General features: G+C 62.7%; 2 protein-coding genes across 4 annotated transcripts in view; one reads left to right on the plus strand and one right to left on the minus strand.

The window, feature by feature from the left end:
• The window catches only part of MACROD1 (mono-ADP ribosylhydrolase 1), a 138,052-nt gene that overhangs the window by 30,483 nt on the left and 80,024 nt on the right, over nt 1-27,545 (minus strand). The gene's annotated exons all lie outside the window — the stretch shown is intronic.
• The window catches only part of FLRT1 (fibronectin leucine rich transmembrane protein 1), a 68,182-nt gene continuing 41,460 nt past the window's right edge, over nt 824-27,545 (plus strand). The window contains exon 1 of the mRNA XM_016118516.2: nt 824-901. The gene's annotated coding sequence lies outside the window, so the exon portion shown is untranslated. The remainder of the gene's footprint in view (nt 902-27,545) is intronic.

Below are 27,545 nucleotides of genomic sequence, written 5' to 3' on the forward strand. Positions count from 1 at the left end.
GTCTACATGGGGAAGGGGCGCCAGGCAGGGAGGAAGGGGTTACCTTGGCACACAGAGTAGGCGGTGGGTACCTGTTAATGAATGATGCATAGGTGGACGGATGAATGAATGAATGGGTGGTTGGAAGGACGGATGAATGAGTGGGTGCGCAGAGGAGGGGTGTAAGGAGAAGCTGCGCGTGAGCGAGAACCCCTTTCTCCCCCGCCCCCGCGCTGGAGGCTGGCGTTGGGAGCCTCCCTCCTCGCACCCCGGGGGGTGGTGCCTGCTCCCCAACCTCCTGCCCCCGCTCCCCAGCCATCTTCGCCGGGGGAGGTGAGCTGGGGAGGAGGGCGCGGAAGCCGTTTCTCCCGGGCTGGGCCAGAGTCCCCGTGCGGCGGCGCAGCCTCCCGCGCCGGGTCCCGCCGGCCAGTGCGCAGCGCGGCGCCCCCGCCCCCGTCGCCTCTTCCCCGCCCCCCCCCGCCCGCTGCCTCCCCCTCCCCTCCCTCCCCGCTCCGCGCCTGCACGCACGGCCGCCGCCGCCGCCGCCGCCGCCGCGAGGGGAGAGGCGGTCGCCCAGCTTGGTTCCCCGCGCCCTGCTCGCCGCCGCCGATCGCGCAGGCACCGCTGCTGGCCCTCGCCCGGCTGAGCGCATCCGCCTGGGCACAAGCACCCGGCCGCCGGGCTCACACCCGCGCACGCCCCCCGCGGCTCCGCCGGGCGCCCGAGCCGGGCAGATGCACCGCCGCGCGCCCCTCGCCCCGGGCCCGCCACCGCGCTCCGCCGCGCGCCGGGGGCTCCTCTCCCGGGCCCCCCTTGGCGCCCTCCGGCTCCGGTTCCCGCCTGCTCCTTGGAATAACCCCTGAGGCTCCAGCCATCGCCGCAAAGTTTCCCGAGGAGACCCGCCTCCCCGGCCGCTGCGCAGGTAAGGATGCACGGGACCGGGGTCGGGGGCCGGGCGAGCGGGACGGGGCGCCGGGGCCAGCGGGGCGGGGGCTGGGAGTGCAGGAGGCGACTCGAGGTCCAGCTGCCAGGCTTTGCCCGGGCGCTGCGGGGGCCGTGCCACCTTTGAGATTTGGGGTGGGGGGTCCCGGAGTCGACAGCTGAGCGCCAGCAACACTGGCCCCGCCGCGGGGAGGCGCGGGGTGCGCAGTCGGCGGATCCACTCTTCCCAGCCAAGGCTGGAAAGGGCGAGGACTCGGTCGGAGTCCCCGCCCGAGCCCTCGCTGCGTCCCCAGGGAGGCGGCCGGCCTGTGGGGTCGCCAGGTTGGGCTGGTCGGTTCCAGCTCCGGCCTCGAATCCAGGAACTGTAGGGCTTGGGGCGCACGGAGAGAAGCAGCCGGCCCAGGCTCGGCGCTCCAGTCCCCACCGACCGCGTGAGTCACGGCTGGAGCGAGGTTTTATTTTTAAAACGACTTCAAGGGGGGCATAAGCAGCCTCCAACTTCCCTCCCGTGCGCGCCGTGGACTGTCAGCCCTGTGCGGGGCAGGAGGGCCAGGCGATGCACCTGGCGCTGGAGAGGTGGGACTGCCAGGCTGGGGGGCGCCAGGGTGGGAGGGGAGCCCCCTCCCCAAGCAGAGCCAGGCACACGCTCCTCCTCGAGGAGGCTGGGGAGTGTCGTCGCCCAGCTGCAGGGAACCGTGGCTGATCGCAGCTCTCTGAGGAGGAGAAAGTTGTGGAGCAGCCACATCAGGGAGCTGCCCCAGGCTTCCTGGGGCCCGGAGGGCTGCGAGGCTCTCTGGGGTGTGTAGTTTTAAGAGAATACAGCTCAGCTGGGGTGTGCCAGGCCCCTGAAGCCCAAGCCAGAGCCCTGATGTGAATAAATGAAGGCCAGGCTTGCGGGGAGAGGCCCCACCCTGGCCCCTGCACCCTCAGGGAGGATGGAGACCTACCCCTCCTGGCCCCCTCCTCAGGTGGCTTAGGAGTTTGAGGAGGTGGCTGCCCTGAGCCCCACCGGATGCAAGAAGCCTCTGACAGAGGGATGTGGGCTGGGGCACGCATGCCCCTCTGCCCAGCAGCCCTGGGGAAGGCAGTTACGCTCAGAGGCTCCAGGCTTGGGTTTCTGGAGTGAAAGCCAAGTGCTTCTCTCCCTGCCAGCCCCAGGAGGAGAGGCGCAAACATCACCTGTCAGCTGGTGCCGACTCCGTGGGCGACTGTTCAGGGCTTCCTCAGAGGTTTAAAATGGAAATGGCCTGAGCTGCCAGGGCCTGTGCCGGGGAGAGGTGCTGCCCAGTGAGGCGGGCAGCGAGGGGGCCCCGGTGGGTCCGAGGGGGAGGAAGAGCAGAAAGGCTGTCACATCCTGGCTGACGGACCAGCCATGGGCAGGTCTGAGATCAGGAGAGAGGGCAGACAGGGTGCGAGTACAGGGGAGGGGGGAAGGGGGCTACGTGTGCGCCCCAGCCCTTGGACAGAGACTGGGCGCTTCTGTACAAGGCCTCTGTCGCATGAGGTCAAGCTCGGGGCTGTCGCATGCAGAGGCTGTGCCCGTGCTCTACCACCTACCGGCTCCAAGTCCCTCCGTCTCTCTGAGCCTCAGTTTCCCTTGGTGAAATGGGCTTGACTGTCCCCACCTCCTGGGGGGAATGGGACTGCAGTATAAAATGGGGGGAGGTGGACAGATGCCCTATTTGGGGCTAAAGAAGTCCCTGAGGTCTGAGGGCAGCTGCAGAGGCCTTGGAGTGCTGGGGGGGGGGGTCAGATTCCCCCCAGCCAGGGATTGCGGGGGGGACTTCGACCTGACACTGACCCTCAGCGACAGCAGCGTCTTCCGCTGAGGCCCTCTCACGCCTCCTCCGCGGCCTCCCCTCGCAAGCCCCCGGGAGGTCACCTAGCTTGTTTCTAAGGCAGCGGTGAGGCAGGGTGCTGCCACCCATCACAGCACCTACCGCCAGGACGCTACAGGGAGGCCATCAGCTCCGTGGGGACCGAGGCCTGGTGGCTGAGCCTGTGTCACCTACTGGACCCCGCTTCCTTGCCTGCACAGGGGGATACGGTGGCTGTTCTACCCAGTGAGGATGTGTGGGCACCCTGAGTATGGGAGGGCAGGGCAGGGCAGGGCACAGGAGACGGGCAGGTGGTGCCTGTGCTCGCTTCCAAGGGAGCTGAGAGTCAGACCAGAGATCCAGGGGACCTGTTGGTGGATGTGGAAGGACAGAGAGGCGGGCCTGGAACCTGCTGGCTGCCCAAAGAGGCCCAGTGCAGGGAGGATGATGCCCCTGGGGCCTGCTGGGCACAGCCCCCTGTACCTGGTCAGGTAGGGCAGAGGCAGGGAGGCAGGGAGAACTGTGCTGGGTGAGGCATGCTAGGCAGGCTGTGGGTCCTCAGGGGCGGCCTGCCCCCAGCCAGAGGAAGGGGCAGATGGCTCAGGAACGGTGGTGGGCAGGTAGAGGCCTCGCCTTGTAGTGTGGATGGCCCCGCTATGTGTCTCTGGGAGCTGGGGACCTGCTGGCTGCTGCCTCCCCAGCCGACCAGGAAGCCCTGGAGTCAGGGCTGAGAAAAGGCCTGATCTCTGAGCTGGGCCTGTCTGGGGCTGTGTGGGGGTCTGGCTGGGCCCAGTGTGCTAGGGACTTATGGTTCCTGGAGAGGTGTCTCTGCTTGGCCTGCCGATGTTGAGCAAGTGACCAGAATCACGGGGCCTTGATATCCTTATCCGTAACGTGCTCAACAGTTACAGCGGTGCTCAACTTGGGAGCACCCACTATGAGGTGATGCCCGTGAAGCTTCTAGCACAGACTTTATGCCTGGCTCGCTGTCCTGAGTGCCTGCAGCGGGGTGGGTGACAGTGGCCCAGAGTGCTCACCGTCAGGAGAGGCCACCAGGGCTCTGGAAGGGTGGGGCTGGCTCAGGCCCAAGGCCTGCTTGTACAGCCCTCTGTGGGTTTGGGGGTCCCCTACCCAGAACCTGGCTTCTTCTCCCAAAGACAAAGTTCAGGACTGCTCCGGCCGGTGACGGGGCACGAGGCAGCTGCATTCTGTCCTCTGCCACGGGGTAGTCACCCTGGGAAGGCTGGAGTGGGGAGGGGAATGACCGGATGGCTGGAGGAGACAGGGGCAAGGACAGCATGACCCCCGGGTGCCCCGACTGTGTGCCCGCCCCACTCCAACGGGCCTGGCATTCCCCGGCAGCGGCTGGAGCGGAGGGGGCTGGACGGAGAGGAGCTGTGTTTGCGCAGGCCCGTGTTTGCTTGAGCGGCCGGCGGACGCCTGTGTACGCCGTCGGCAACCCCCAGAGCCCAGCCGCTCCCCAGGGTCAGTGGCTCCACAGATGATGTCAGCATTTGGGGGCCTCAGCTCACCTTGTGGAAGTTGCTTGCTGGATTTGCCGCAGCCCTGGGTTTTGAAACTCCCACTGTTGGGCTTGCGTGTGCTGCCCTGCACCCCTGAGGGCTGGGGCCGGTGTGGGGGGCAGGGAGGGTGGGCGCAGGCCGGTATGGAGGGCAGGGAGGGTGGGCGCCCGCGTTGCTTTGGCGGGTGGAGGCGGTCGGCCCACAAGGCGCCCTGCCCAGCACCTCTGGCTTTTCTGTCTTTCCTTCCCTCCCTCCTTTCCTGCTCGTTTGTTCATTCATTCAGTCACTCATTCGTTCATTCGATGGGCACTGAGCATGAGTTATGGGCCAGGCAAAGGGCTGGGTGCTGGGAGAAGAGCGGGAAACCAAAGCAGCCGTAAGTCTTGCCCTCAGGGAGCGTACGGTTGGGAGCGGGGGTCAGGCAGCGATCAGATACTTCCCCTCCCGCTGCAGGGCCTGGGCTCTGAAGGTGAGGGCAGCCCTGTGAGGCTGGGTGATAGAGGAGCCTGCCGGGTGTTGGGGTCCAGGAAGGGGGTGCTTGAGCAGGGGCAGGAGTCGGCGAGGAGAAGGGACAGAAATGAGGGGCTGCGTGCAGACACTTGGCAGGTGTGAGGAGCCGGGGGTGCTGGGGGCTACGCAGCACCTGCAGGCATCCAGATGGTGGGTCTGTTCAGAGCTTGTGGTCTTTGTGTCCCTGGGTCTCTGCTGGCCTGTCCATCTCCGTCTCTCAGGACTCCTGGGCCTGCCTCAAGGGCCATCTGCCCCGTCCTCGCAGGCGAGTGGGCTTCTTCGGCCTGGGGCGTGGGGTCCACTGTTCGTGAGAGTGGTGTTCCACGTATGCGGGCGGGCTGACCCAGCATCCGATGGGCCGGGAGGGAGACGATTTGGGCATGTTTGTGCTGTGGGCAGTAGCTCCGGTGTAGACTGAGGGGGTTTCTGAAGAAACCCTCTTCTGGACCTGAACGTCCCCCAGTGTGGAGATGGGGCACGGGACGGAGGGCGTGGTGCTGGGCGGAGAAGGGAGTGAAGGCCTGGTCTCCTGGAGGCACTAGGACCCAGCTGTATGGGGCTCGGCTAACCACTAGGGGACACTGCCTCCCAGGCAGAGCGCAGGACCCAGGTACCCGGCAGGCTGGGGGGGGTGTGTGTGGGGGGGGGGGAGGGTCGGCGCCCAGGTGCTACAGGCTGTGCTCAGGAGGGGCACTCGGAGCTTTGCGGACGGCTTTGGACTTAATTAAGACTGGGATTGGAACCGGGGTCACCGAGGCGCTGGGCCCGGCTGGCCCTGGCTGCTCCGGTCTCGAGAAGCAGCTCTGTGGCAGCAGCGTTTGCTCCCCGTTTCCCTCCTTCTGCCTGAATTAATGGTTGGCACCAGATTACAACAGATTTAGCAAACTGTAAAGAGCGGGGAGAGAGAGAGAGAGAGAGAGGAGAACGTGGGGGGGGGGGCTGACTTTGGAGAGGAGATGGCATTTATCCACAGAAGCAAATTGCTCTTGTCGATCCGACCCCCTCGCCCTCCACTCCTCATCCCCCTGCGATGCCTGGGAAATGCTGCCTGCAGAAAGGTCCTCGAAATGCCGCTGGGTGTCAGTGCCGGGGGGCTCTCCAGGGGCTGGTCTGCCGAGCGCTGCCCGGCAGATGGAGCAGAGGGGAGAGCGGAGTTTTCTGGGACTGTGGGGGGCACCCAGGGCCGCTCCGAGGGTAGAGGGGAGACACCCGGCTGGTTGGTCCTGGGCGGTGCCGATACTGAGGGTGAGGCCTGGCCAAGGGCAGAGGCCGCATCTGTCTGATTCCCTGGTGCTTCCCCTGGGCCTGGGGTGGGGCAGGAACCCAGTAGGTGCTCAGTGCTGTGCAGGGTGAGTGAGCAAATGAAGGAATAATGAACCTGCATTTGAACAACCCCCTCAGGGGCTGGCATAGGTGGCAGGGGAGGGTCCAACCTGCCAGCTGGGACTCGCGGGGATGAAATCCGCTAGACTGAGCCATCCTCAAGAGATACACCTTCCTGGGCTCTGGACTGAGTGTAGGACAAGGCCCCTGCAGGCTCGCCCAGAGCTGCCCGCCGGCCGTTCCAGGGTGGTCCAGATCTACAGTACGCTCCTCTGTGGCCAGACCAAGGGACCTGGTTGTGGCCCAGGGAAGCTGGCTGCTCCAAGCCCCAGGATACTGGGGAGCTGCCCCAGCCCTGGGTGCACCTGCCCCACTCAGCACAGGGTGGCTCTGGTCAGCCCAGGGCCCCCAGCTTCCTCAGTGGGCTGGGCTGCCCCTGCTGTGAGTGAGGGGTCGGTGGGGGGACAGGGTATGTACCCTTCGAAACTGTGCACGGTGGGCCAGGCCTAGAGCTGGACACAGATGGCTTATTAGGGTCCAAGTCCTGGCAGGGTCAGCTCAGGATGGGGCACAGAAGTTCATCGTGTTCATACCTCTCACACGCTCACATACAGTTTTGTGCACAGTCTCACACCTAACCCTCCCAACCTGCCTTCCCTAAGCCAGCCGGAGCCAGGCTGTGAGGTGAATGAACCTCACCGCCCCTCCCCCCAAGGCTAAGAAGTGGCTGCCCCTACCCAGACCCCGGGCCCCTTCCTGAGCATCCCCCTGCCTGTCGGACAGAGCTGTCTGTTGCCACAGCTCTCCCTAGGCCCCTCTGTGGGGACGGGAGGTGGGGTACAAAGGAATGAAAAGCTGGGGTGATAGCCCCCTCTCTGAGCCCTACTCCAACCAAGGAGGCCTGGCCAATGTCAGCTCTGCAGCCTAACCTCTGACCCCAGGGCAGGAGCAAGGCAGTCAGCTGAGCAACTGGGTGGGCACTCTGCAGGGCCACCTGCGTGGAGCCAGCAGAGAGGGGGCTGGCCAGGGAACAGAGAGAAGGCTCCGGGGTGGGTGGCGGGGGTCTTGGAGGCCATTCCCCGCCTTGCTGAGGCTGCGCACCGTACCGACTGCCCACCTGTCCCGGTGAGACAGGCCACACACACTTCCCTGCCCCCGGCCCCAGCGGGGCTCTCTGTGCCTTTGTTTCTCCACTACTGCTGGCCAAGGGTTTGGACTGCAAGGCCCCTAAGGGCCCAGCAGGACCATGGCTCTGAACCCTTAGATTCCCCAGGCTTGGGCTATTGAGAGGGCTGGGCAATGCTATGCCCAGCTTCCAGAAACTTCTGAGGGACAAGCTCTGCCTGGCTTGGCTTCTTCCCGCTGTGAGAGGAGGGACATGGGGGCACAGGGTGGAGGAATGCCTAGTTGCCTAGTTCAGGGCCACGTGGGAGGCGGGACCCACCCCGAGGCAGTGGGCCGTGGAGTGCAAGTGCCTGGGCTCTGGAGTCTGGTGGACGTGGATTCGAATCCTTCCTCTGGTGCTTATCAGCGGGGTGCCCCTGGACGCCTCCGTGCGCCCCGGCCTCCACACCAGTGGAACAGAACCACGGAGCGCACAGCCCAGGGTCAGCATGAAGACCAGATATGACAGTGCCCATGGAGGAGCTTTGTGGGATCCAGTAGTTACTGCACTTAGGGGAACAGGACAGGCTCCCCCGGACGCAGGGCTGGAATGCTGACTGCTCTGGGGCTCTGAGACAAGCCTGGGGAGGGGCTGCACAGACAAGCCTCTCTACCTCAGGAGCCCCCCACCCTTCCTGGCAGGCAGGCTCACTGGGCGGAGGTGTGGCTCTGAGGTCTGTAGCCACGTGGACAAATGGGGGAAGGGAAGGATCTCTAGACCACTCAGTTGTGATAAGGGACAGGTTGGAGTGTGGGTAACTGGGGGGGACTGGGGAGAACTGAACCCCTGAGGGCTCCAGGAAGCAGTAAGGATTGAGGGGGTGGCAGGGGCCACAGGTGTTAGGGGCCAAGATGTGGAAAGAGAGAATGTGGGGCTCAAATGCCACCTTCTCCCAGGATGGCTCCCCTGGAACAGGGTCAGGTGGGACCAGCCCTGGGTATTTTACTGGGCGCCTGCTGTGTGCCAGGCCTCCGGGTGGAAGCTAGGCCATGACTGTGTACTGTCTACACTGCATGTCACGGAGCGCCACACTCAGGGCCCGATCAGCGCAGGATCTCCTTGTGGCCTTACAACAGCCCACTTCACGGAGGAGACAGCTGAGGCCCAGACAGATAAAGTGACCGCACCACGGCCACTCAGCCCGGACGCAGCATCACGTAAGGAGATGTTGGTCATTGATCCAGTCGTACTAGTCCACACAGACTGCACTTGCCAAGTGCCAGCGGTATTAGCCGGATTAATCCCCCCGCGAGCCTCTGAGGTGGGCACTCTTATCCTGATTTTACCCCAGGAAGCACACGCAGGCGAAGTGACTTGCCCAAGGTCACACCGAGGCAGGGCGGCCCTCGAGGCACACAGGTCCCAGCCCGTCCGGGACCTTACGCACACTCTTGCAGACGGGAAACCACCACGGCGCAGAGACAGCGGGGAACCCCGAGGTCTGTCTGTCTGTCCGGCTTTCCCCTGAACCACGCCCCTTCCCCAGCTGGGGCCCTGCCTGGTCAGCGAGCTATCTCCTCTGGTCTCAGAGCTTTGGCCTCCCCGCCCCCACACTCCTGAGGCCCTACTGTGTGCAGCCCCAGAGCTGGCCTTTAACACCAGTCGGGGAGGCGTCAGGGAGGGGCTCACAGCAGAGGGAAAGCCTGGCGGTTCGGCCTGCGGGAGGGGGCGGTGCGCGCGGGTCTGGCCTGTGGGGCGGGCGGAGAGTGAGCAGTTTGTGGGGGGGGTAGAGGCATGGTGTTTCTTTCCAGGCCCAGACACTGCCTGTGACGTCAGCAGGTGGCCCAGCTGGGCCCGGCTGCCTGCGGTGCCCCTGGAGGAGCTGGGCAGCCGTGAGGGGACCGGGGGGGGGCGCGAGCGGCCTGTGGTCACGGAGCAATCTCCATTAGGGCCCGTGAGCGAGCGGCTGCAGCTCCTGGAATCCTATTAAAAGCTTTTTCATTGTTCCCTGTGATATGCTCCGCTCCACCGGGACCAGGGCATGTTGATAATTTATTTGTGGAAGGGAAAGGGGCTCAGAGTGCAGGAGAGAGGGAAATGTCATTATTTACTCAGCCGCTTTCTGCAGCACGGGCCCCTCCTGGGGCAGCGTGAGTGGGGGGCACAACATCCTCCCCCAAGTCAGGAGGTGGGGGGGCGGGGCAAGGCTCTGCCAGGGGGCAGCTGGGGTGGCCACGGCCAGGGTAGGCCGGGCCTTGGGGAGGTGAAGGCTGCGTCCTCTGGGGGCTCAGATAGCTGTGGGGGCCCCAGACCCACACCTGCAGCTGAGGTGGGCCTCCCGGGAGTGGCGTTCAGCCCAGCTCTAGTGTGTACGGGGGTCGGGGGGCTGAGGCTGTTGCTGCCCTGACTCTGGCTTGGGTGGAGGCAGTGGCAACCCCACTGGGTCCTTCGGGTGTAGAGCTGAGCGACAGCTCCTGGGGTCTCTTGGGTGTGGAGCAGAAACCAGTTGCTAGTGGGGTGAGTGGGGACCCCACATCCCCACAGCCTCCAGCTGGGTCCCTGCACCATGGACGCTGTAAAACAGGAAGAAGGCTCGGCCTCTCTGGGGGACGGAAGGATGCAGAGCTCACAATAACACGACCCCCATTTACCAAGTTCTTACTACGCGCTGAGTGCTTCACGGGCGGCGTCTCATTTACTGCTCACATCTCTGTGCACTGGCACCTTATTACTGCCTTTTTACACATGAGGAAACTGAGGCACAGGGAGTCACGGTCGCCCAGCTTCTAAGTGGCTGGGGTGGGATTGAGCCTCAGCACGGTTACTGCCTCTGGCGGGGGCTCCACAGAGGCCCGGCTCCCCGGGAGCCCACAGCCCCCTTTTCCGAAGTGAGGAAGGCCCGCGGAGGGAATGGGGTTCCTCCCTGCAGATGCCTCCGAGTGTCAGACTCAATCGTCACAGCAGCACTGTGGGGTATGGCAGTCGTTACCCCCACACGCACACAGACGAGGAAACAGGCCCAAAGAAGTAATGTCATTTGCAGAACGATGTGGGGCAGAGCGGAATTTGGACCCACGCTGGCTCTGGGCTCTCACAGTATCCCTTGTGCTGGGTGCAAAGCTGCCCAGAGGGGCAGGGGAGCCCCTCCGCACCCCAGGGGCCTGCAGAGGGTCAGATGCCAGTGGCTCTGCTTGACTGACTCCTTTACGCCCGCCCCTGACTGGCCCGCTCTCTAAACCGCGGCGATGCGACAGGCATGGACGTCCCCCCATGCCTGCCTCTCTGGCACAGATATTGATCAAGTCACCCACTGGCCCTGAGATCATCAGTGGCTCCCTGGTTCCTGAAAACTCGAGTCCAAGGCCCTTGGCCTGACGCTTTACACTTCCCCGGCCCGGCCTCTTCTCCAGGCCCTGCCCGATTACCCCCGCGCATGACACATTCGCACCTCTGAGCCTTCCTGCGCTGCCCCTTGTGTCCAGAAGGCCAACCTCACTCCCCACGGGGCTGGACACCGCCTCCTCCCCTGGAGCGAAGCCTTCCCTGACGAACGGAACCGGAGGAAGTAGCCCTTCCCGCCTCCCATCGTCCCAGCACTTGGCAGGCCTCTCCTTTGACGTGTGACATGTGATGCGTCCGTGGCTTCGGTTTACGTCTCCCCCACCCTGGGCGCCCCGCGAGGTTCCGCTTCCTGCCGCTTAGTGGAGGAGACGACCTGGGGTTCATTTGTTCACCCAGCCGAGGCTTCCGAGCCTGAAGCGCAGTGGTCAGTAGCTTTCTCCCTACAGCAGGTGGGGGAGCAGGTGGCGGTGGCCCATGCTATAGAGGAGAAGGCAAGACCCAGGGGGGCTCAGGCACCTGGCCACGGTCACCCGGCAAGTCCAAGCCCCAGGCAGGAGCAGCAGAGATGGGGTAGTGATCAGGCCGCCGTTCCGAGCTCTCCCACCTGCCTGGCTCTGAGTGGAGCATTAAATGCTGGTCTCATTGGATTCTCCAAGTTGCTCAGGGAGGGGTGTACTCGGAGACTCCATTTCACAGATGAGGAAACTGAGGCTTAGAGGAGGAGAGAGGCAGAACTCCAGCTCCATGACTTCCTGAGAGCTCCCTGTCCCCTGGGCCAAGCCTGGAGCTGTCCCTTTAGAGTGGGAATGGGGGCAGACTCTATCCCCTGAGGCCCCCGGAGGCCCTGCCTGGCTCTCAGGCCCACAGCCTGCCCTGGCCGGGCGTCCTCCGGGTGAGAAGAGGCTGGGGAGGCGGTGTGCCCAGCAGCAGGACAGGCGTGGGCCCTGCCCCCACGGCAGCTGCCTGCCTGGCCTGGTGGCCTCACAGACAGACAGGGCTTGTGAGATCTGGGGGCCTCCGAGGAGAGCTTGGCTCCTGCAGCAGCTGCTCAAAGGCTTCATTGTGGCAGGAGGGCCCTCCGTGGGCAGCTGCCCCCGCGGCGGGCGCAGACGGAGCCCCGCCTTTGTGCCAGCTCTGCCCCTGCCCTGACCCGGGGTCTATTCTGGGAGGCTGGGGGCCTCCTGGGGAGGGGCTGCCCTGGATGCGCCGATGGCCTAGGATGGGTGTGGTCTGAACCCCCTCCCAGCTCAGAGACCCAGCCGTGGAGGGGGCCGGCCCCTGGCCCCCGGCCCGGGCTGCGCAGGGCGTGTGGAAGCTGGAGCGTTGATTAACAGTAGCGGTAGCAGCAGCAGTAATCACGTCTGCTGCTCTTCCAAGGACTCCTGCCATATGTCTGCTGATGGGCATTTGTGTGGATTATCTCATCGATCCCTCAAAACAGCCCTACAGACTGTGAACTATTAATCTGCCCCATTTTAGAGATGAGGAAACTGAGGCTTTGTGAGGTTTAGACCTTCACCCACATCACATAATGCTGAGGAGCGCGCTGGGTCCCACTCTGGAGCCCGTTCTGCCATCCCTGCCAAGCCCCCAATGGCCTCCAGGGCGTGCAGAGGCCGAGCCACCCCGCCCTGCGCCATGGGGCTCCCGATCATCTCCCAACCATCTCACTGATCTGAACTGCAGTCCTATGTGTGGGAGGCCCTGCCCGCCCATGTTAGAGCCGAGGAAACTGACGCCCCGAGAGATGGGCAGGCGGCCTGGCGCAGGGCGGTCACGGGCCCCTTCCACCCTACATCTCTGCTGGCAGCCTTCCTCGGGCTTGCCCTTTGGGGCAGGCGGGATGGCCGCCTGGACTCTGCGTGGGGCAGCGAGGTCCCAGGCTGCGGATGGTGGGGGTGACGGACTCCCAGCGGGACACTGGAGGGACCTGGCGGCTGAGCCTCCCCCACCAGCGGTCACTCCTGGGAGGGCCCTCAGAGACCGTGTGTTAGATGCCATCATGAAGTGCAGAAAGGGGAAAAGGGACTGGCCCGGGTCCCACAGCCTGGGGCGACCATGGGCCGGGGCTGTGCTGTTCACCAGGACATCACTGCTTGTCCTGGGTGGGGACTGGGGGTTACAGCCAACTCTGAGCACTTCCTGTGCACCGGCCCGTGCTAAGCGTGGAGCTGCATAACTAACTAATCCTCACAAGGATCTTATAAGGGAGGTGCCATTATTATCCCCACGATACAAACGAGGAAACTGAGGTACCTGCCGCCAGGCCACAGCCCCGAGGGCAGACTCCCATCTAGTCTAGGTCTCCTAGTCCATCGGCCCCTCCCTCCCCCAGAGGGGTCTGCTGTGGGAGGATGTGGGGGGAGGGCTTTGGGTGGGGCCAGACAGACAGCTCAGGGACCTTCTGCGGGGCAGGCTGCAAAGCAGCTGTGTCCTGCTGCTGAGTCTGCCTTCTCATCCTGAGCTGGGTCAGTTTCCCGATCTGAGAAATGGGCGTTGAGCCTGTGGGACTCCTTCCTAGGGGGCCCGCAGATGAAATCCTGTCTGTAGTTCATTGCCGGGACTGGGCTGAGCATCTCCGGCACTCCTCAGAGCCTGGTGGCCCGTCCAGGCCTGGATGCCAGATTAGAAATAATTAATGCTATTAATATCCATCACAAGTGGCCTGGTGACATGATGGGAGTGATCATCTGCACCTCCTGGCCAGGGCCCAGGTGACCCCTGCAGGGAAGCGAGGTGCCAGGCTCTCCCCGACTCTGCTGGCTCCCTCCCTGGACCCTCACACCAGCCTGGGGGGCCTGAGTCTCAGGTAAGCAGCTCCTGGAGGACTCCCAGCCACCAAGGGCCCAGCCAGGGCTCAGTTCCAGGGCTTGACTCCGAGTCCAGCGCTCTCCCTAGTGGCCCTTCTGTGCAGGCCGCCCAAGGGCAGCTGGACGGCGCCTGCCTGCGGCCCCGGGGTATCTGCTGTCCCCTGCAGAGCCTTATGCAGCCCTCGGTAGGACGCAGTGATCCTGGCTCTGCTCCTTCCTGACCGTGTGGCTCTGGACGTTTCTGCGCCCATGCCCCGCTGTGCCCCAGTTCCCGCGGGTTACCTGGGGAGGAGAGTCCCCCTCACAGGGCTCTGTCAAGCCTGGCAGAGTCAGGGCCACACAGCAAGTGACCGGTGTCACCCAGCCAGCAGACTGAGCAGGTTCCTCTCTGGCTGAACTGTGCTGGGTTCCAGATGGCTCGGTCCCCACCCTATGCCTGAGGATTCACAAGGGGAAAAGACAGGCAGGTTCGCAGGGCCCGGGGCACACTGCACGGGCCTGGCGGGGCGGGAGTGGGGGCCGGGCGGTGCTCGGGGCGCAGAGGGGCCACTGGCCCCGGGCAGCGGCGTGGGACTCACAGTGGGGACTGGAGGCCAGCCCTCCTTCGCCCTGCTGACCGAGCCGGGCCTCCTACGGTCCCCCGCTTGCCCCCTCCCAGGCCTTCTCACTGTCGGTGGCCTGACCTGTCCTCCACTCCTAAACCCGCCTCGCTCGGCCTCGTGGGGGACAGTGGCATCCCTCACATACGCTGCAGGAGTTTGGGCCCGGTCTTGTCCCTGCGTGGGGGTTGACTCTGGACACCTTGGGGTTGCCGCTCCCAGCTCCACTTCCCCTGGCCACCTCGCCTAGCCTCAGCTTCCTCATCTGTAACGTGGGACAGGACACCAAGGCAGGATAATGTGGGCGGAAGCTTGCCCCGCATGGGTGTCTGGTCAGGGCAGGGACGGGGCCGGTCCCTCTGGGTGAAGCAGCTCTGGGAAGGCACCAGTATCGATAGCCCTCTGGGTGACTGGGTGGGCAGTCTGGGTGGGCACGGAGGTCTGCGAGCCAGGGAGGAGCTGGGGAGTAGGTGGGGCCTCTGGCGGTTTGGTCTGACACCTTTCTTAGTGACAGCCTTGTGGTGGCTCCTCCTGCCCCAAGGCCTGGCACCGATTAAGTCTCATCATTGTAGGGCAGGGGGCACCCTCGCTGGAACCTCACTCTGGCTTCAGGGGTGGGTAGCAGAGCTGAAGGCTGAGTCGGCTAACAGCTGTTTGAGCGGAAACTAAATTTGTCCGGGTCTGACAGACGGCCACGCACCACCACTAATGCAATTGCAGCGTGGGAGAGGCCTGGGAGCTGATGGCTACGTGTACACCGGCCCTGGGCCCCGATGACACTGCTCTCTGAGCTCAGGGTCCCTGAGTGCATGGGGCATAGAGGGCCGAGGCTGGCGATCCCCTCCCTATACACTGCGCTGGCCAGACTGCCCTTAAGCCAAGTCCATCGCATGGGCAGGGCTGAGGCTTAGACCCTCAGAGGTCCCCTACTCCCCTCATGAACCCTAATTCATCCTAAAACAATGAACAGAGTGCCCATGGCCTCTGGTATTACTCCCTGCTCGCCCCCCAGGGACTCTGGGGCCTAACTGGGTTCCTTTGGATCCTGGGGGCCACCGCTACCCGACCCCTAGATCCTGTCTTTTCTTGCTAGAGGAGCTGAGAGAGGGGCAGTGAGTGAATATCCGGGCCACTTAGTCCCTGAGCGCTGTGTTACAGGTCTGTGCCATTTCCGCTTAGACGAGAGGTGGGGGCTGCTCATGAACTTGCCTGGCATCTCGGGCGGGGTCCAGGGGAGGAGGCAGGCAGGGTCCCCACACCAGAGTGCATTTCTCCTCGGAGAACGCCCTCACCCTCAGGGTTAGGGGATGGCTCCGGATAAGCCATCCCAAGCCTCCAGTCTAAACCGGGGGTGCCCAGTTCTGGATCTTAAGGATGGCAGGAAGTGCGAATGACTACTGTCTGTTAAAAACCTATCTGAGCTGTGAGGCCTCGTAAAGATGCGAGGAGTTATAAGAACTGTTTCCCTCCAGCTGTGGGAAAGATCTGAAATGTGGACACGGAGACTGGGCCTCTTCGGCGGCTGGCAGGATGGGCAGGGTCAGAGGGGCACACATGCCCCCATTCCTCACTGACCGCTGTGGGCAGACATGGCTAATCGATGCCAGCACTCTCCTGCCAAGCCGGGGGGTGGGGGTGGGGGGCTTGGGAAGGGACTCTGCCAGGCAGGTAAGTTTTGCAAAGGAAGAATGGAGGCTCAGGGAGGCGAAGCATCTTGCCACAACCACCAGCCTCTAGAGGTGGAGGTGGGACTTAAAGCAGGTTCTCCGGACTCTAGAGCTTCGTGATCATGGAAGCTAGTGGTCTAGGGGCTTCTTGCCCCGGTGGAGTTCTGCCATAGTGCCAGAAGTGCCGCTGCTAAAGCCCCCCCGGCTCCCCATAGGATAGGCGCAGTGTGGCCAGGTCACACTCCCTCCTGGCCTGTTAGCCTTTGTCAGTTACGACCTGCCTGTGCTCGGTACATTCTGGGCTCTGCAGCCAAGCGGTGCATGTGAACCCAGGATTAGCAATTCCCGCCAGCATGCTGAGCCCCACCGAGGAGCGTGTGGGGCCCAGCGAGGGTCAGCAGTCACCGGGCCGATGTTGGCTGTGGGCTGCAGGAAGCCAGGGGCTGAGCTCAGGGCCCTCGGATGGGCATGCTGGGGGGCTAGGCGGGGGGTTCCCCTCTTCAGCTCTAGGGATGCTTCCGCCTAGCCCTGTGCCTCATTAGGAGGTAGTTCTGCTGGCTTCCAGGTTACCCTTTTAATTAAGCCAATTAATTAGTGCCTTTAATGAAGCAGATTAACTGGGCCAGGCTCTCCAAATGGGGCTGTCACAGCCCACAGTTTCCTGCAGGGGCTGCTTTGGAGGGGCTGCCAGGCCCAGGCCTGCCATCCTGAGGGGGCTGAGGCGCTGGGTCGGGCTGGACTGGGGATGTCCGTGTTCCCCGTGGGAGCATGGCCAGGGACCCAGGCCTTGTGGGCAGGGGAGGCAGGGCTGCTTTGAGGCCTCAGGGACACCTCTAGGCCCAGATGCCTCAGCACCAGCAGCCCAGGACTAGTGCTGGCAGTGGGGACCCTGCCCTGGGGACCCACGGGGACGCTTGCCCAGTGAGGTCCTCAGCAGGTGTGACTGCCCGGGTGAGGGGGTTTGGGGGACCTGGAGTCTCTGCCTCTCCCCCTTGCCTTTCCCACTCTGGGGGCTGTGTGCTGAGCGGGACCCCAGGGCTCCTTGGCTTTGCGCAGTCACCCCACTCCAGAGCTCCTCACTTGCTTACAGATAGAGAGAGACACCTGAAGAAGGGAGGGGACCTGCTCAGGGCCACCTAGGAGCTAGTGGCCAGGCTGAGATCCGAAGCCACATCCTGGGTTCCTTCCATGCCATCCTGCCCGCCACCTTGATGGCTTGGAGCCGGCTTCCTCACCGAAGGCTCCCTACGGACTAGGCGCTGTGCCGAGCACTCCGCCCAGGTGATGCCACTGACCCCTGTCTCCAGGCCAGTTGAGGAAGGGAGGCCTGGCCTGGGGTGGCAGGAGGTGCCCCAGCCTGTGAGTGGCCTCAGGCTTTCTCCACCAGGCAGGAAAGAGGAGGAGGGTGCTAGCCGGAGCCATAGAGCAAGTCTCCACTTAGAGAGGAGCCACAGGTAGAGCCCCCAGCTCCCTGGAGACGCCTTCATGAGACGGGGACCCGCTGGGGTTGTGGAGAGGGTGAGGCCTCAAACACGCTCTGCTCTTCGTGTGCCCAGCAAAGGGCATGAGAGCGAGGGGCCTGCCCCAAAACACTGGGCCGCGCGGGGACAGTCGGCTCGGCCATGGCAGGAGAGATTTAGGTTAGACAGAGGAAGGACTGCCTGGCGGCGGGGATCCCTGGCAGCGGGGATTGTTAACGAGTCTGTGGCTGATTCCCTAGGAGCCAGTGTGCCCGGCAGCAGGCCTGAGCTGAGCGCCCTGGCAAGCCCGCTTCCCGCAAAGCCAGGCTGGCCTTCCCAGCATGCGTCGACAGAGCGGGCGCTGGGCTCCTCACAGGATGCCCTTGGGACCCCCATCCCTTCCTCCCCTCAGCCTGGGGCGCCTGACGGAGGGTGGGCCAGCAGCCAGCCAGTGGGCCCCAGAAGGGCTCCATGCCGGGGCAAGCCAGGGACCCTCCCTGGGCCTCAGTTTCCTCATTTTTGAAATGGGCGAGTGTTTCCTGGGGAGAGAGATGGCCTCGTCTTTCATGTCAAAGAGAGGACAGAAATTCCCCTCTATCTTGCTACCGACCGATAACTATTCTTGTTCCTGGCCTCCATCCCCACCTGGCCAGCCCTGTCCTGCCTCCCTGGGTCCTCCCTTTGTCACTCAAAGCGGCCGCCCCGCCTCTGGTGGTCCTTTCCAGTCGGCTCTGAAGGACATTTTAGTGTCTCCTGTTAAAAACGACCCCCAGCTATGGCCCTCTTTCTCTCCTCCCCTCCACAGCCACGTTTCTCAAAACGGTTGACGGGTTTCCCAGCCCACTGCAGTCTGGCTCCCACCTGCCTGTTCTGCCTTTTCTGTGCTGACCTGGCCTCCTTCAGGAAGCCTTCCTTTCTTGCCCCAGCCTGGTCCAGGAGTTGACCCATATCATGGCCAACCAACATGTCCCGAATCTGCCATGCCCAGCACAGGACCTGGCACAGAGCCCAGCCTGGATGAGGCGCTCTCCTGGGGCCAGGCTTTGTCTCTGATTTACCTTGAGAGGATGCTGTGGGGTGGGCGGGAGACGGGAACAAACCATCATCACTCTCAGAGACACCTCTTTGAATACCAGCTGGAAGCAGCCCAGTTTCTGGGTGGGTGGAGTGGCCCTTCATTAGCAGGAACCACAGGGGACAGGTGCTTTGCACAGGCCGGGGGCGGGGCACAGCCGGAGCTGGGGGCGGAGAGTGGGCAGTAGGCAGCACAGGGTCTGCCTGTCTCTATCCCACATGGCGCCAACCCCCCCCCCCCCCCCCGCCGCCTGGGGCCAAGGAGGAACTAGAGAGCATCTCATCCATGTCCTTTTCCAGCACTGGGCACAACGTGACATTTTCTATCTATAGTCTGTTGCCACCAGGCCATGAGCTCTGTGGGGCAGAAGCCTCAGTACCCTTCTGTTCTCCAGGCCCTGGCACATTAGACAAGCAGCGAATGGCCACAAACGAACGGGTGGTGGCCCATGGGCTGTGTGCCAGGTGTGCTCCCTGCTCTGCTGCACTGCCTCGGTTTCCCCTCTGTATAGAGCGCACGGCTCTGGGTACAGTTCCTAGCACCAGGCCTGGTTTGTGACTGCTGGGTCTGCTCTTGTCCCTTTGGGGCTGCTGGAGCAGGCGGGGCACTGCAGGGCGGGTCGGAGGCCACACTGGCTCCCGCCGACGGCCACGTGGGCAAGGCACTCGCCGAGCTCATGTGAGCAACAGGCCCCCAAAGGACTGGTCGGTTATCTGGCCCTTAAGCCTCCCGTCCACAAGATGGGAAAACGGTTTGTCCCCGCTGCAAGGAAGGGTTGGCAGGAGACTGTATCAGGAGAGGAGGAAGGGGAACGGCTCAGGAGTCTGCCCTGAGCTACGCCCTGTCCTTGATATGCAGCTGGGACAGGCGGGCCCACAGCCTACTTTGTTCTGTCTTCTTGGCCATCTAGGCTTGGATGCCATCACCTGTGTGGCTTATTCAGAGGAGCTGTGTGGCACGTGAGCCTGTGGGAGAGGCCGAGGAAACTGGACCTTAGCCCTGGTCTGCCGGGTTCCAGGGCTCAGACACTGCGCTCCCCAGCCCTCCCCCTCACGGCTTCCGGGCTCCCCCGCCCCTCCCTCCCGGGCTCTGCTTTAGTGCCAGAAGGAACAAGCTCTCCCTCCCAGTGGAAATTCACACCCACAGCCCAACCAAGCTGTCTGAAGGGAGGAGGATGGCAAGGAAGGGGGAGCAGCTGTGGGAACAGGAGGCTCTACAAGAGAACGGACGGACAGATGGAGAGATGGAGCCCAGGTCTCCATCTGTAAGTGACAGCCGGGGGCCAGGTGGGCCACCGTTCCCACCCCCAGCCCTCACAGCTCAGAGAGATGGGGCTGGGGGGTGAGTTCTGAGTATGAGCGGCAGCAGGCAAGGCCGGTCGAGAGGAAGATGCAGAGCCGAAGGGGGCCCCTGGGGGCCCTCCCCACTGGCAGCTCTCACTGGGGACAGCTGAGAACCCAGTGGAGGTGATAACCCAATCCTGGGGCTACATGATATGAGTTTGGGGTGGTGTGAAGCCCGGGCTGAAGTCAGGGGTCTGAGGCACCTGTCTCACCGCCCTGCGAAGGCCCCCGTCTGACTCATCACTTCCTGCCCCCCAGACTCAAGGCTCCGGGCTCCAGCTGATCTGCACCCCAGGCTCACGGCCACCAGGACAGCCCCTCCTTTCCACCTTGCCCAGCCCAAGGCCTGTCCTGGCATTCCTTCTGGCCTCTGCTCCAGAGTCACCTTCCCCAAAAGCTGCCCCTGGCCACTCCACTGTCAGGCCTCTCCTTGCAAGCCAGTCTGCACCACATCAGGTTTCACTAAACGAGGCTTTCAGTATGCTCACCCAGTTCCTTAGCACCGGGTGGCCCCTGTGCCACTCTGGGTCTCAGCTAGGCTCTGCCTTATAAGGCTGGGAGGAAGGGCAGGAACAAGGTCTCTGGGGCCGGCTTGCTGGGGGCTGGATTTAGGGGAGGGGCATCCCACTGCCGGTTCCTCCCGGTTGCCCCACCTGTGGACTGAGGGCAGGTGGGGTCCCTGTGCCCAGGCTGGAGGGGTCCTGGACCTCCATCTGTTGTTCAGGCCGAGCTCCTGCTCAGTAAGCAGTTTAACCTGCCGATGTAGAATGCGAACCTCGCGGGGAGTGACCACACTTGATGCCAAGCTCCGTGCCAGCTCCAAGGACAGAGAGGAGTCGGGTACCCCAGGCCTGGTCCTTCCTGGCTAGTGAGGAAGCCTGGCAAGGAGACGAGTCAGTGCTCTCCAAGGCCAAACAAGGCCAGCATGGTCCCTTTTCAGATGAAGAGTGAGGGGCAGAGGGGCTGACTTCCTGAGGCTGTCGGGCTGGTGAATGATTTAGCAGGACCTGAAGCCAAGGGGCCTGACTCCAGGTTCATCCCTTCTCTGTCTCTTCTCTGCCAGCTGGAAGGGGGTCTTCAGACAGGAAGGGGACCCTCTCACTCTCTGTGGCCCCCAGAGGACACTAAGTGTGTGCCGTGGGAGGGGCGGCCCTGCCAAGCAGCCAGCACCACTGGGCCACAGTGGAGGGCCAGATCAGGAGAGGGGGCTGCGAAAAGGTGTCCCTCAGGCAAGGTCCCTCTCTCTGTGTCTCCAGACCTGAGGGAGACCTTCCCAGAAAGGTGGATCTGACGAGGCTCCTGTGGGAGGGGAGGGAAGGGGACAGTCATTTGTGGCGCGTTTCCTCCGGGCTCAGTGCTGTGCAGAGCGTTACGTCCGCGAGCCCACTGGATTCCCGGGCAGCCTCTGAGCGGGCAGCGGCACCTGCAGCGTGAACTGAAGTCCCAGGATTTGAACTCAGGCGGGTTTGATCCCTAAGCCAGCTATCCTTCCACCATGCCACCCCTGGGCTGTGGCCGTCCGGACGGCACGGCCGGGTACCTCGCCATCTCCGGTCGGAAAGGGCAGCCTCGCCCCACCCTCGGATCGGCCCCCCGGGGATAGCCGCCCTCTCTTCGATCTGTGAGCCACAGTGTGATCTGCTGATATTGGGCTGCGTTACGTACAATTGCAAACCCATTATAGTCCCATTTACCAAATAGATGACACCCTATCACAGCCCCCAGTGGCGTTGTATTGTCCACCCACGGAATTACTAATCATCTCATTTGGTGGCTGGTAGAGGGGGCCGGTGACCTGCTCCTCCTGCCCCGAAGGAGCCCTGGGACGGGGCAGCCGGGGACCCTTGCCAGCCCAACTATGAGCCCCTCACCACTCACCTCAGCTCCTGGACTGAAGGGGTAGCTAGGAGAGGAGGCGGCCCAGGGCAGGGTTCGGCCTGGACAGTCACCTGTGGGTGGAGAGGGCCTTGGGGGTGGGACCTGTCCATCGCTTCCCTGTATGGCCGGGCGGGGTTAAAGGTCACCTGCAGCTGCACACTTGGAGCGGGGAGTATCAGGGCAGGCCTCTCTCCGGGCAGTTGCCTCCTGCCTTCCGGAAGGGGCAGCAGATGCCCCAGGCCTGGAGATACTGTGAGGACACTGGGGAGGGGGCCGAGGCGAGGCTGGCAGCTGCTGAGTGCAGCGGGCACGGCCCTGTAATTGGGCAGCCTGTTCCCAGATAAGGCCAATGACACTGAACAGCTTCCCGCTCCACACGCGCTACCGCCGCTCATTTCCTGCTCCCGCAGCCGGCGATGCCAATTACCTCGCCTCCTGCTCGCCAGAGGCGGCTTCTGGGGCCGCCAGACAATTCCTCTGTCATCGGCCCAGCCTGCGTCCTCTCCAGAGGGTGGGAGGCCATGGGAGCAGCAATGGGGGGGGAGGGGGGCGGCGCACTGGGCATGGCCGGAGGTAGGGGTGTGACGCACAGACGGAGGCCACCCTGGGATGGCCCCATTTTCTTTCCTGTACCCCACCCAAGAATGGGGTCCACTGTTTGCTGAATGAGCTGCAGAATGGCGAGTGGGCACGTGAACAGAACAGAGACTGAGCTTTGCCCATCCCTGGTTTTCCAGCAGCTTCCTGGCCTTACCCTCCCTTTCCTCTGCCCTCTGCCCCTCTCCACTCTCCGACCAGCTTTGGACCTAGAGGACCTGGGCCTCAGATGTGAGACCCTGAACAAGTCAGTGAGTCCCTAGAGCCCTGCTGCCTCACAACTGGGGTACCGGGGCAATGCTGTTGTCACGTGGGCGTGAGGACCAGGCGGGAGGGGAACTCAGGGTGCTCAGCTCGCCCAGCGGAGCAGACATACTCCTCCTGTTTAGTGCCCGACACTAAATGGATGAGGACAGGCACTCATTTCGCACTGGGGAAACTGAGGCTCACACTGCTTGTTGACCAGGGCCGAAAGGACAGAACACCCCTGGGCCATTCTCTTCCACTGAGACTCCCCAGGAGGACAGACTTGGGGCAACAGGGGAAAGGGTCAGGCAGTCTGAAGGGACAAAGGCTGGCTCCAGACTCCCCTCTCCCGTGAGGGAGGCGGAGGAAGCATGGAAGGGGTGTGGGCTGCGAAGAGGCAACATACAGGTTCCAGCTCCACTTAGGGTGGCTGTGGCCAGCCACCGACTTGGGGGGCTGTGAGCACCGACTCCAAGAGGGGTGCAGCAGGGCGAGCTGCCTTGAGACCTGCAGGGGTGGTGGGAGGAGGTGTCCCCAGGGCGGGAAGCTGGACAAGGTAGGTTCGCCAGCTCTGAGGGGGCATTCCCACAGCCTTTCCCGCCACCATGAGGGCTCTGGGTCCCCCGGGCAGTCCCTGACTGCATGGCACCTTCACTCTTACTAGGGGGAACAGGCGGCATGGAGTCTGTGGGCAGGGGGGTGTCTGTGCTAGGGTGCCTACAGGGGTCAGACTGCCGTGGTGCAAATAGGGAAATGGAGGTGGTGGCTCAGAGAGGGATGGATCACCCAGCCTCTCGAGGCTGAGCGAGACCCAAATTTGGGTCCATTTCCTCTCCAAGGGTGTCTCACCCTCCTTTTGAGGTGGAGCACAGGGGAGCTGGACTTCAAAAGGTCTGCCCCAGGCACCGACTGGTTGCCGGTCAGAGGAACCTCCACGACCCTGGGGGTAGAACTCGAGACCCAAGACGCCAGGATCAGCGCAGGGGACCCTGCCGGGCAGGGCGCGCCCCGTAGCGGTTGCTCGGACAGGGAAGGGCAGCGAGGGCGGCACAGGAAGGCTAGGCCCCCCCCCTCCCCCCGCCTCCCCCCGCCCACCTGGAGCGGGGAGTGGGCGAACAACTCCCTAAGGGGCAACTAACAGACCAATTAAGCTGCCAATAAAAAATTTAATCAAGTAATAATGCACCTTACTTTGTTTAATTAGTGTTCTGTCAAGTGAATGAATATTTAAGGCGCGGGTGGCGGTGCCAGCATCTGCCCAGCGGGCAGAGAGGCCGAGGCCCACATTTCAATCTGTCTGACAGCTCCCCGCGCGGGCACTGATCTCCGCCACCGCTGCCCAGGAGGCCCGAGAGCGCCGGCGCGGCGGGGAGCGCTCCATCCCTAAACGAGCCCACCACAGCTGGCGGCCCCTGTCTGGGCCTCAGTTTCCTCATCTGCAAAATGGGGATATGAGTCCAGGCTAGCTCTGCCAGTCCTAAAGAAAATCTTGGACTGATTCTGTTTCTGGAACCCTAGTGTCCCAAGTGGATGCAGAAAGCATGTGGAGTCCGAGAGCCCGCGTTACCCTAGCTTACCCTAGGATGCCCAGCAAATGTCAGCCCCGCGGCTACAAGGTCAGAGATGTGTGTTCCTGTGACTTGGAGAAGACCCCAGCCAGACGACACCCTGGGAGGTGCCCCTCCACGTGACCCCAGGCCCCAGGCTGAGGACCGAGCATGTGTCCTCCGGGCTGCGTGACCCAAGGCAAGGCCTGTCTGGCCCATACGTCTATTTACCCCGCTTTTCATTCATTCAAGAATCTGAGGGCATGTGCTCTGTGCTAAGCCCAGGGTTTCTTTCCCTGGCAAATGCGAGACTTGAACTGACTCTCGAAGGCCCAGTCTAGGAACCCTGCGAATCCCAGGTCGACCCTGTTTCCGCTCGCCTCTCCCAGAGTCAGCAGGTGTGGGTGGTGGCCAGGGCCCTCCCAAACACGGGTGTAGCTCCGCCCACGTTTTACTTGCATATTCATGACCTGGGTGAGCATGCGCGCCGCGGCGGCGGGTGGTGTCTCACTCCCCGACCCAGGCATCCTCTACCACACGCAGCCTCTTCCTTTTCTTCCAGCAAAGGGCTAGGCGCCCCGCCCCCCACCCCCCGCCGCCCCAACCACCTGAGAGCCTCGTGCTGGAAGGACTTTGGTAATTATTTGTTTCAGTTGAGCTGTTTTCAGTCTAGGCTAGGCTGAGTCTTGTAATGAGTATGGATTTGCCAGTAAATAAGTCCCCAGCTTCTAACCCCTGTAATAAATGCATTTGGAGTAATCTGGCGATCACGCGGTGTAATTGCTGGCTGTCAGGGCAGATGGATGCGCCGCTCGCTGACTTTGCTGCCGTCCGTCCTTCCTTCACGCTGCGCCTCAGTCCCTGCCCCCAGATGGAGGGGAGGGCCCTCATGTTAACCGAGAGGAGCGCGCCTGGTCTGCGCGGACCCTGGCCCAGTCTTGGGGCCCTAGGGTCCCTTCTGCACCCGACATGGACTTTCAAACCATTGGCCTCTCACCCCATAGCGCTCCTGGACAGCCCAGTCCACTGCCTCGGCGCCAAACTGCAATCAAAAGGCATGGTCCTCCTTGCCACCCCAGACTTACTAAATTGGATTATCTGTGAGTGAGGTCCCCCTGACCCCACGTTAGGCAGCCAGGGCACTTTTGGGAGCATCCCTCAGTGAATGGAACATCAAGTTCCAAGTTCACTTTTCAGGGGAGTAAATGAGACAGACACTCTTGGACTCCCCCTCCGCACCCCTACTGATTCTGTTGGCTACTTTTCCAAACACTCCTTCGTTCATGCCTCTGAGACCTTGTCCCAGCCTCTGCCTGGCATGCTTTGGCCCCTTCTCTGCCTGGAGGATGTCCACTCGGCCTTGCTCAAATGCCCCCTCCTCCATGAAGCCTTCCCGAACTTCCCCAAACAAGGGTCTCTACTCTGCACTTCCTGGCCGGGCATTGCTGTTGTTTTTCCACACAGATGCCTGGTGCTGCCACTCGAGGAGGGCTGCACCTCCTGTGTGCGTCTGCGAGCAGCCTTCTGCGCCTTGTAAAGTGCCTGGCACGCAGTAGGTGCTTCATACACACGAGGTGCATGAATCAATGAACAAGTGATGAGCCTTGGCTGCCTCCCAGAGGGAGCCTGGAGTTTGCGGGCTGACACAGCTAGGCTAATGCAAAGCTCTTCTCCAATCCTGGAGTCTGCCAAGCCGTTGCCCACACCCTGGGACCACTTGGGCACTCTACATGTGGGGGGTGAAGAGAGGAGGAAACACTATCCCTCTTTATACAGGGCTGAAGGAAACATCATCGATTTCAGCCAATTCAGCACCGCCTCCTCCTGCACTGTGGCATCCAAACTGGGGTAAGCGTGAGATTCTTGTAACAGCTTGGTCAGGGTTTACCGAACGCCCACTGTTTGCAGGCACAGTCCTGGGCGCTGGGGGTGGAGTCACACTGACAGGTGCTGACATCTGACGAGACTCACAAAGCCCCACCGGGCAGGGAGGTAGCTCTGCTCCGTGTCTCCAGCTCCGAGGTGAAGCTTTCAGGGAGGCTGTTAGTGCTAAAGGCTCTCAGTGCACTTGTCCCTGCCTTCTGACCAAGGCCTCAGGTCGCCACCCAAAACCAGAGCAGCAGGGGCTAGGGAGAAGGCAGGAGAGGCCGGCTACCCTAGCACCACCTCCCAGACCAGCCCCTCCCTACCCCGCACCCGGGCCCTGAGCCACTCCTGTGCTCTGGCCTGGCCTGGGGCTGAGCTACCACCCTTCTCACCGTGAGATTAAATGAAACAACTGGAGGGAAAGTGCCTGGCCCAGTGACAGTACGGTGTGAGGGCTCTATTGCTAGAGTGCGGTCTCAATAGAACGAAGCCACTATAGAGTGGCCAAGGGCATGGATGCAGCGGCCTGGCGAATCTGGCTCTGTGTGCCCTCGGGCTGATCCCTTAACCTCTCTGGGCCTCAGTTTCCTCATCTGAACAGTACGGAGAGTGATGCCAGTGTTCTCAGAGGATCAATACGGACTCCAGAAACGTTGAGCTTTCCTGGAAGGATGAATAGGGATTCATCAAGGGGTGGGGGAAGCGCAGCCTCAGGCACCCCAGGAAGCCTCCATTACTGGCCAGCAACCCTGATTGTAGCTTTTTTCCCCCCTCTACTGGCTGGAGCTCATGTGGGAATAAAGTCACCTCTAGAGGAATGAGGTTCGGGTGACATGGGCGTGTGTGCTACAGGGGTGAGAAGCAGGGGCAGCGGGGAGAGCAGGGACACACCTCAGTGTGTGCTGAAGCCTGGCTGAAGCCCTGGCTGGTTCTCCGCCAGCTGTCAGCCAGCAATCATGTTTAATAAAGGCCCCAAATTAGACAGCCGAGCGCAAGCACCTTCGCTCTAACAATGCAATTAGCACAGACAAAGCCTCCCGCTTCCTCCCGGGCCCCAGAGAGGGTGGCAGAGGGCGGGGGATGAGCGGGGGCCCTCCCCAGCGAGCCGTGGAGAGGATTGAAAAGGAACTGGTGATAGACCGAGAGGTGACAATGAATCGCATCCGAATGACGGCCCCTCTTGTCGTCAAGCCGCCATGGGGAGCGTGCGTCTTCACTGAATCTTTCTAGGTTACTCGGCTTTGAACGGCGACACCCACACATACTGAGGTCTCCTTCCCGTCAGCTCTATCTCTCCAGCTCCTCTATCTCTCCCTCTCCTACATCTTCTCTCTCTTCTTCTGAGGACATATTCAGGCTGGATTTACATGAATAAAACATCAGTGAAGGGGGAAAAAAAAATCCCAAACTGCACTGCCTGGGCTTGGGGACAGAAAGCAAGCAAGCCCCACTGCTGGCTCCGTGTGCCTCCCTGCTCGTGCCAGGGCTGGGGGTCTCCCCTGGGGGGAGAGTCTGCTTGTTTAGGGTAGACCTGTGTCCAACGCCTCTGGCCCCACAGGGAGAGGGAAGTGAGGTCTGGGAGGCTGAGCATTGTCCGAACTGGGGCCAGGTTCCCGAGGTCGCGACTCCTGGCACTGGACAGGCCGTCCCTGATTCCTCCTGGCCAAAGAGCCTCAGGCCTCAGGCCCTGCTCTGGCTGGGCGTGCACAGCGGGTGTGTTGTATGCGCGATGCGTGGCCCTCACCAGAGACCTGCCAGTCGGCTGCCACGGTGCTGGCTTCTCATCATTGGCCTTATTAAAACCCAGAGCGTGTCCTGACAACACTCAAGCGGGGTGCAGAGGGCGGGGCCTCTGGCCAGACATTAAACCGTACAGCACGGGAGGCTTTCTCTGATTTCTCCCCTCCCCTCTCCTC

This window comes from Rousettus aegyptiacus, unplaced genomic scaffold (assembly GCF_014176215.1).
Source record: "Rousettus aegyptiacus isolate mRouAeg1 unplaced genomic scaffold, mRouAeg1.p scaffold_m13_p_5, whole genome shotgun sequence".
NCBI lineage: Eukaryota > Metazoa > Chordata > Mammalia > Chiroptera > Pteropodidae > Rousettus > Rousettus aegyptiacus.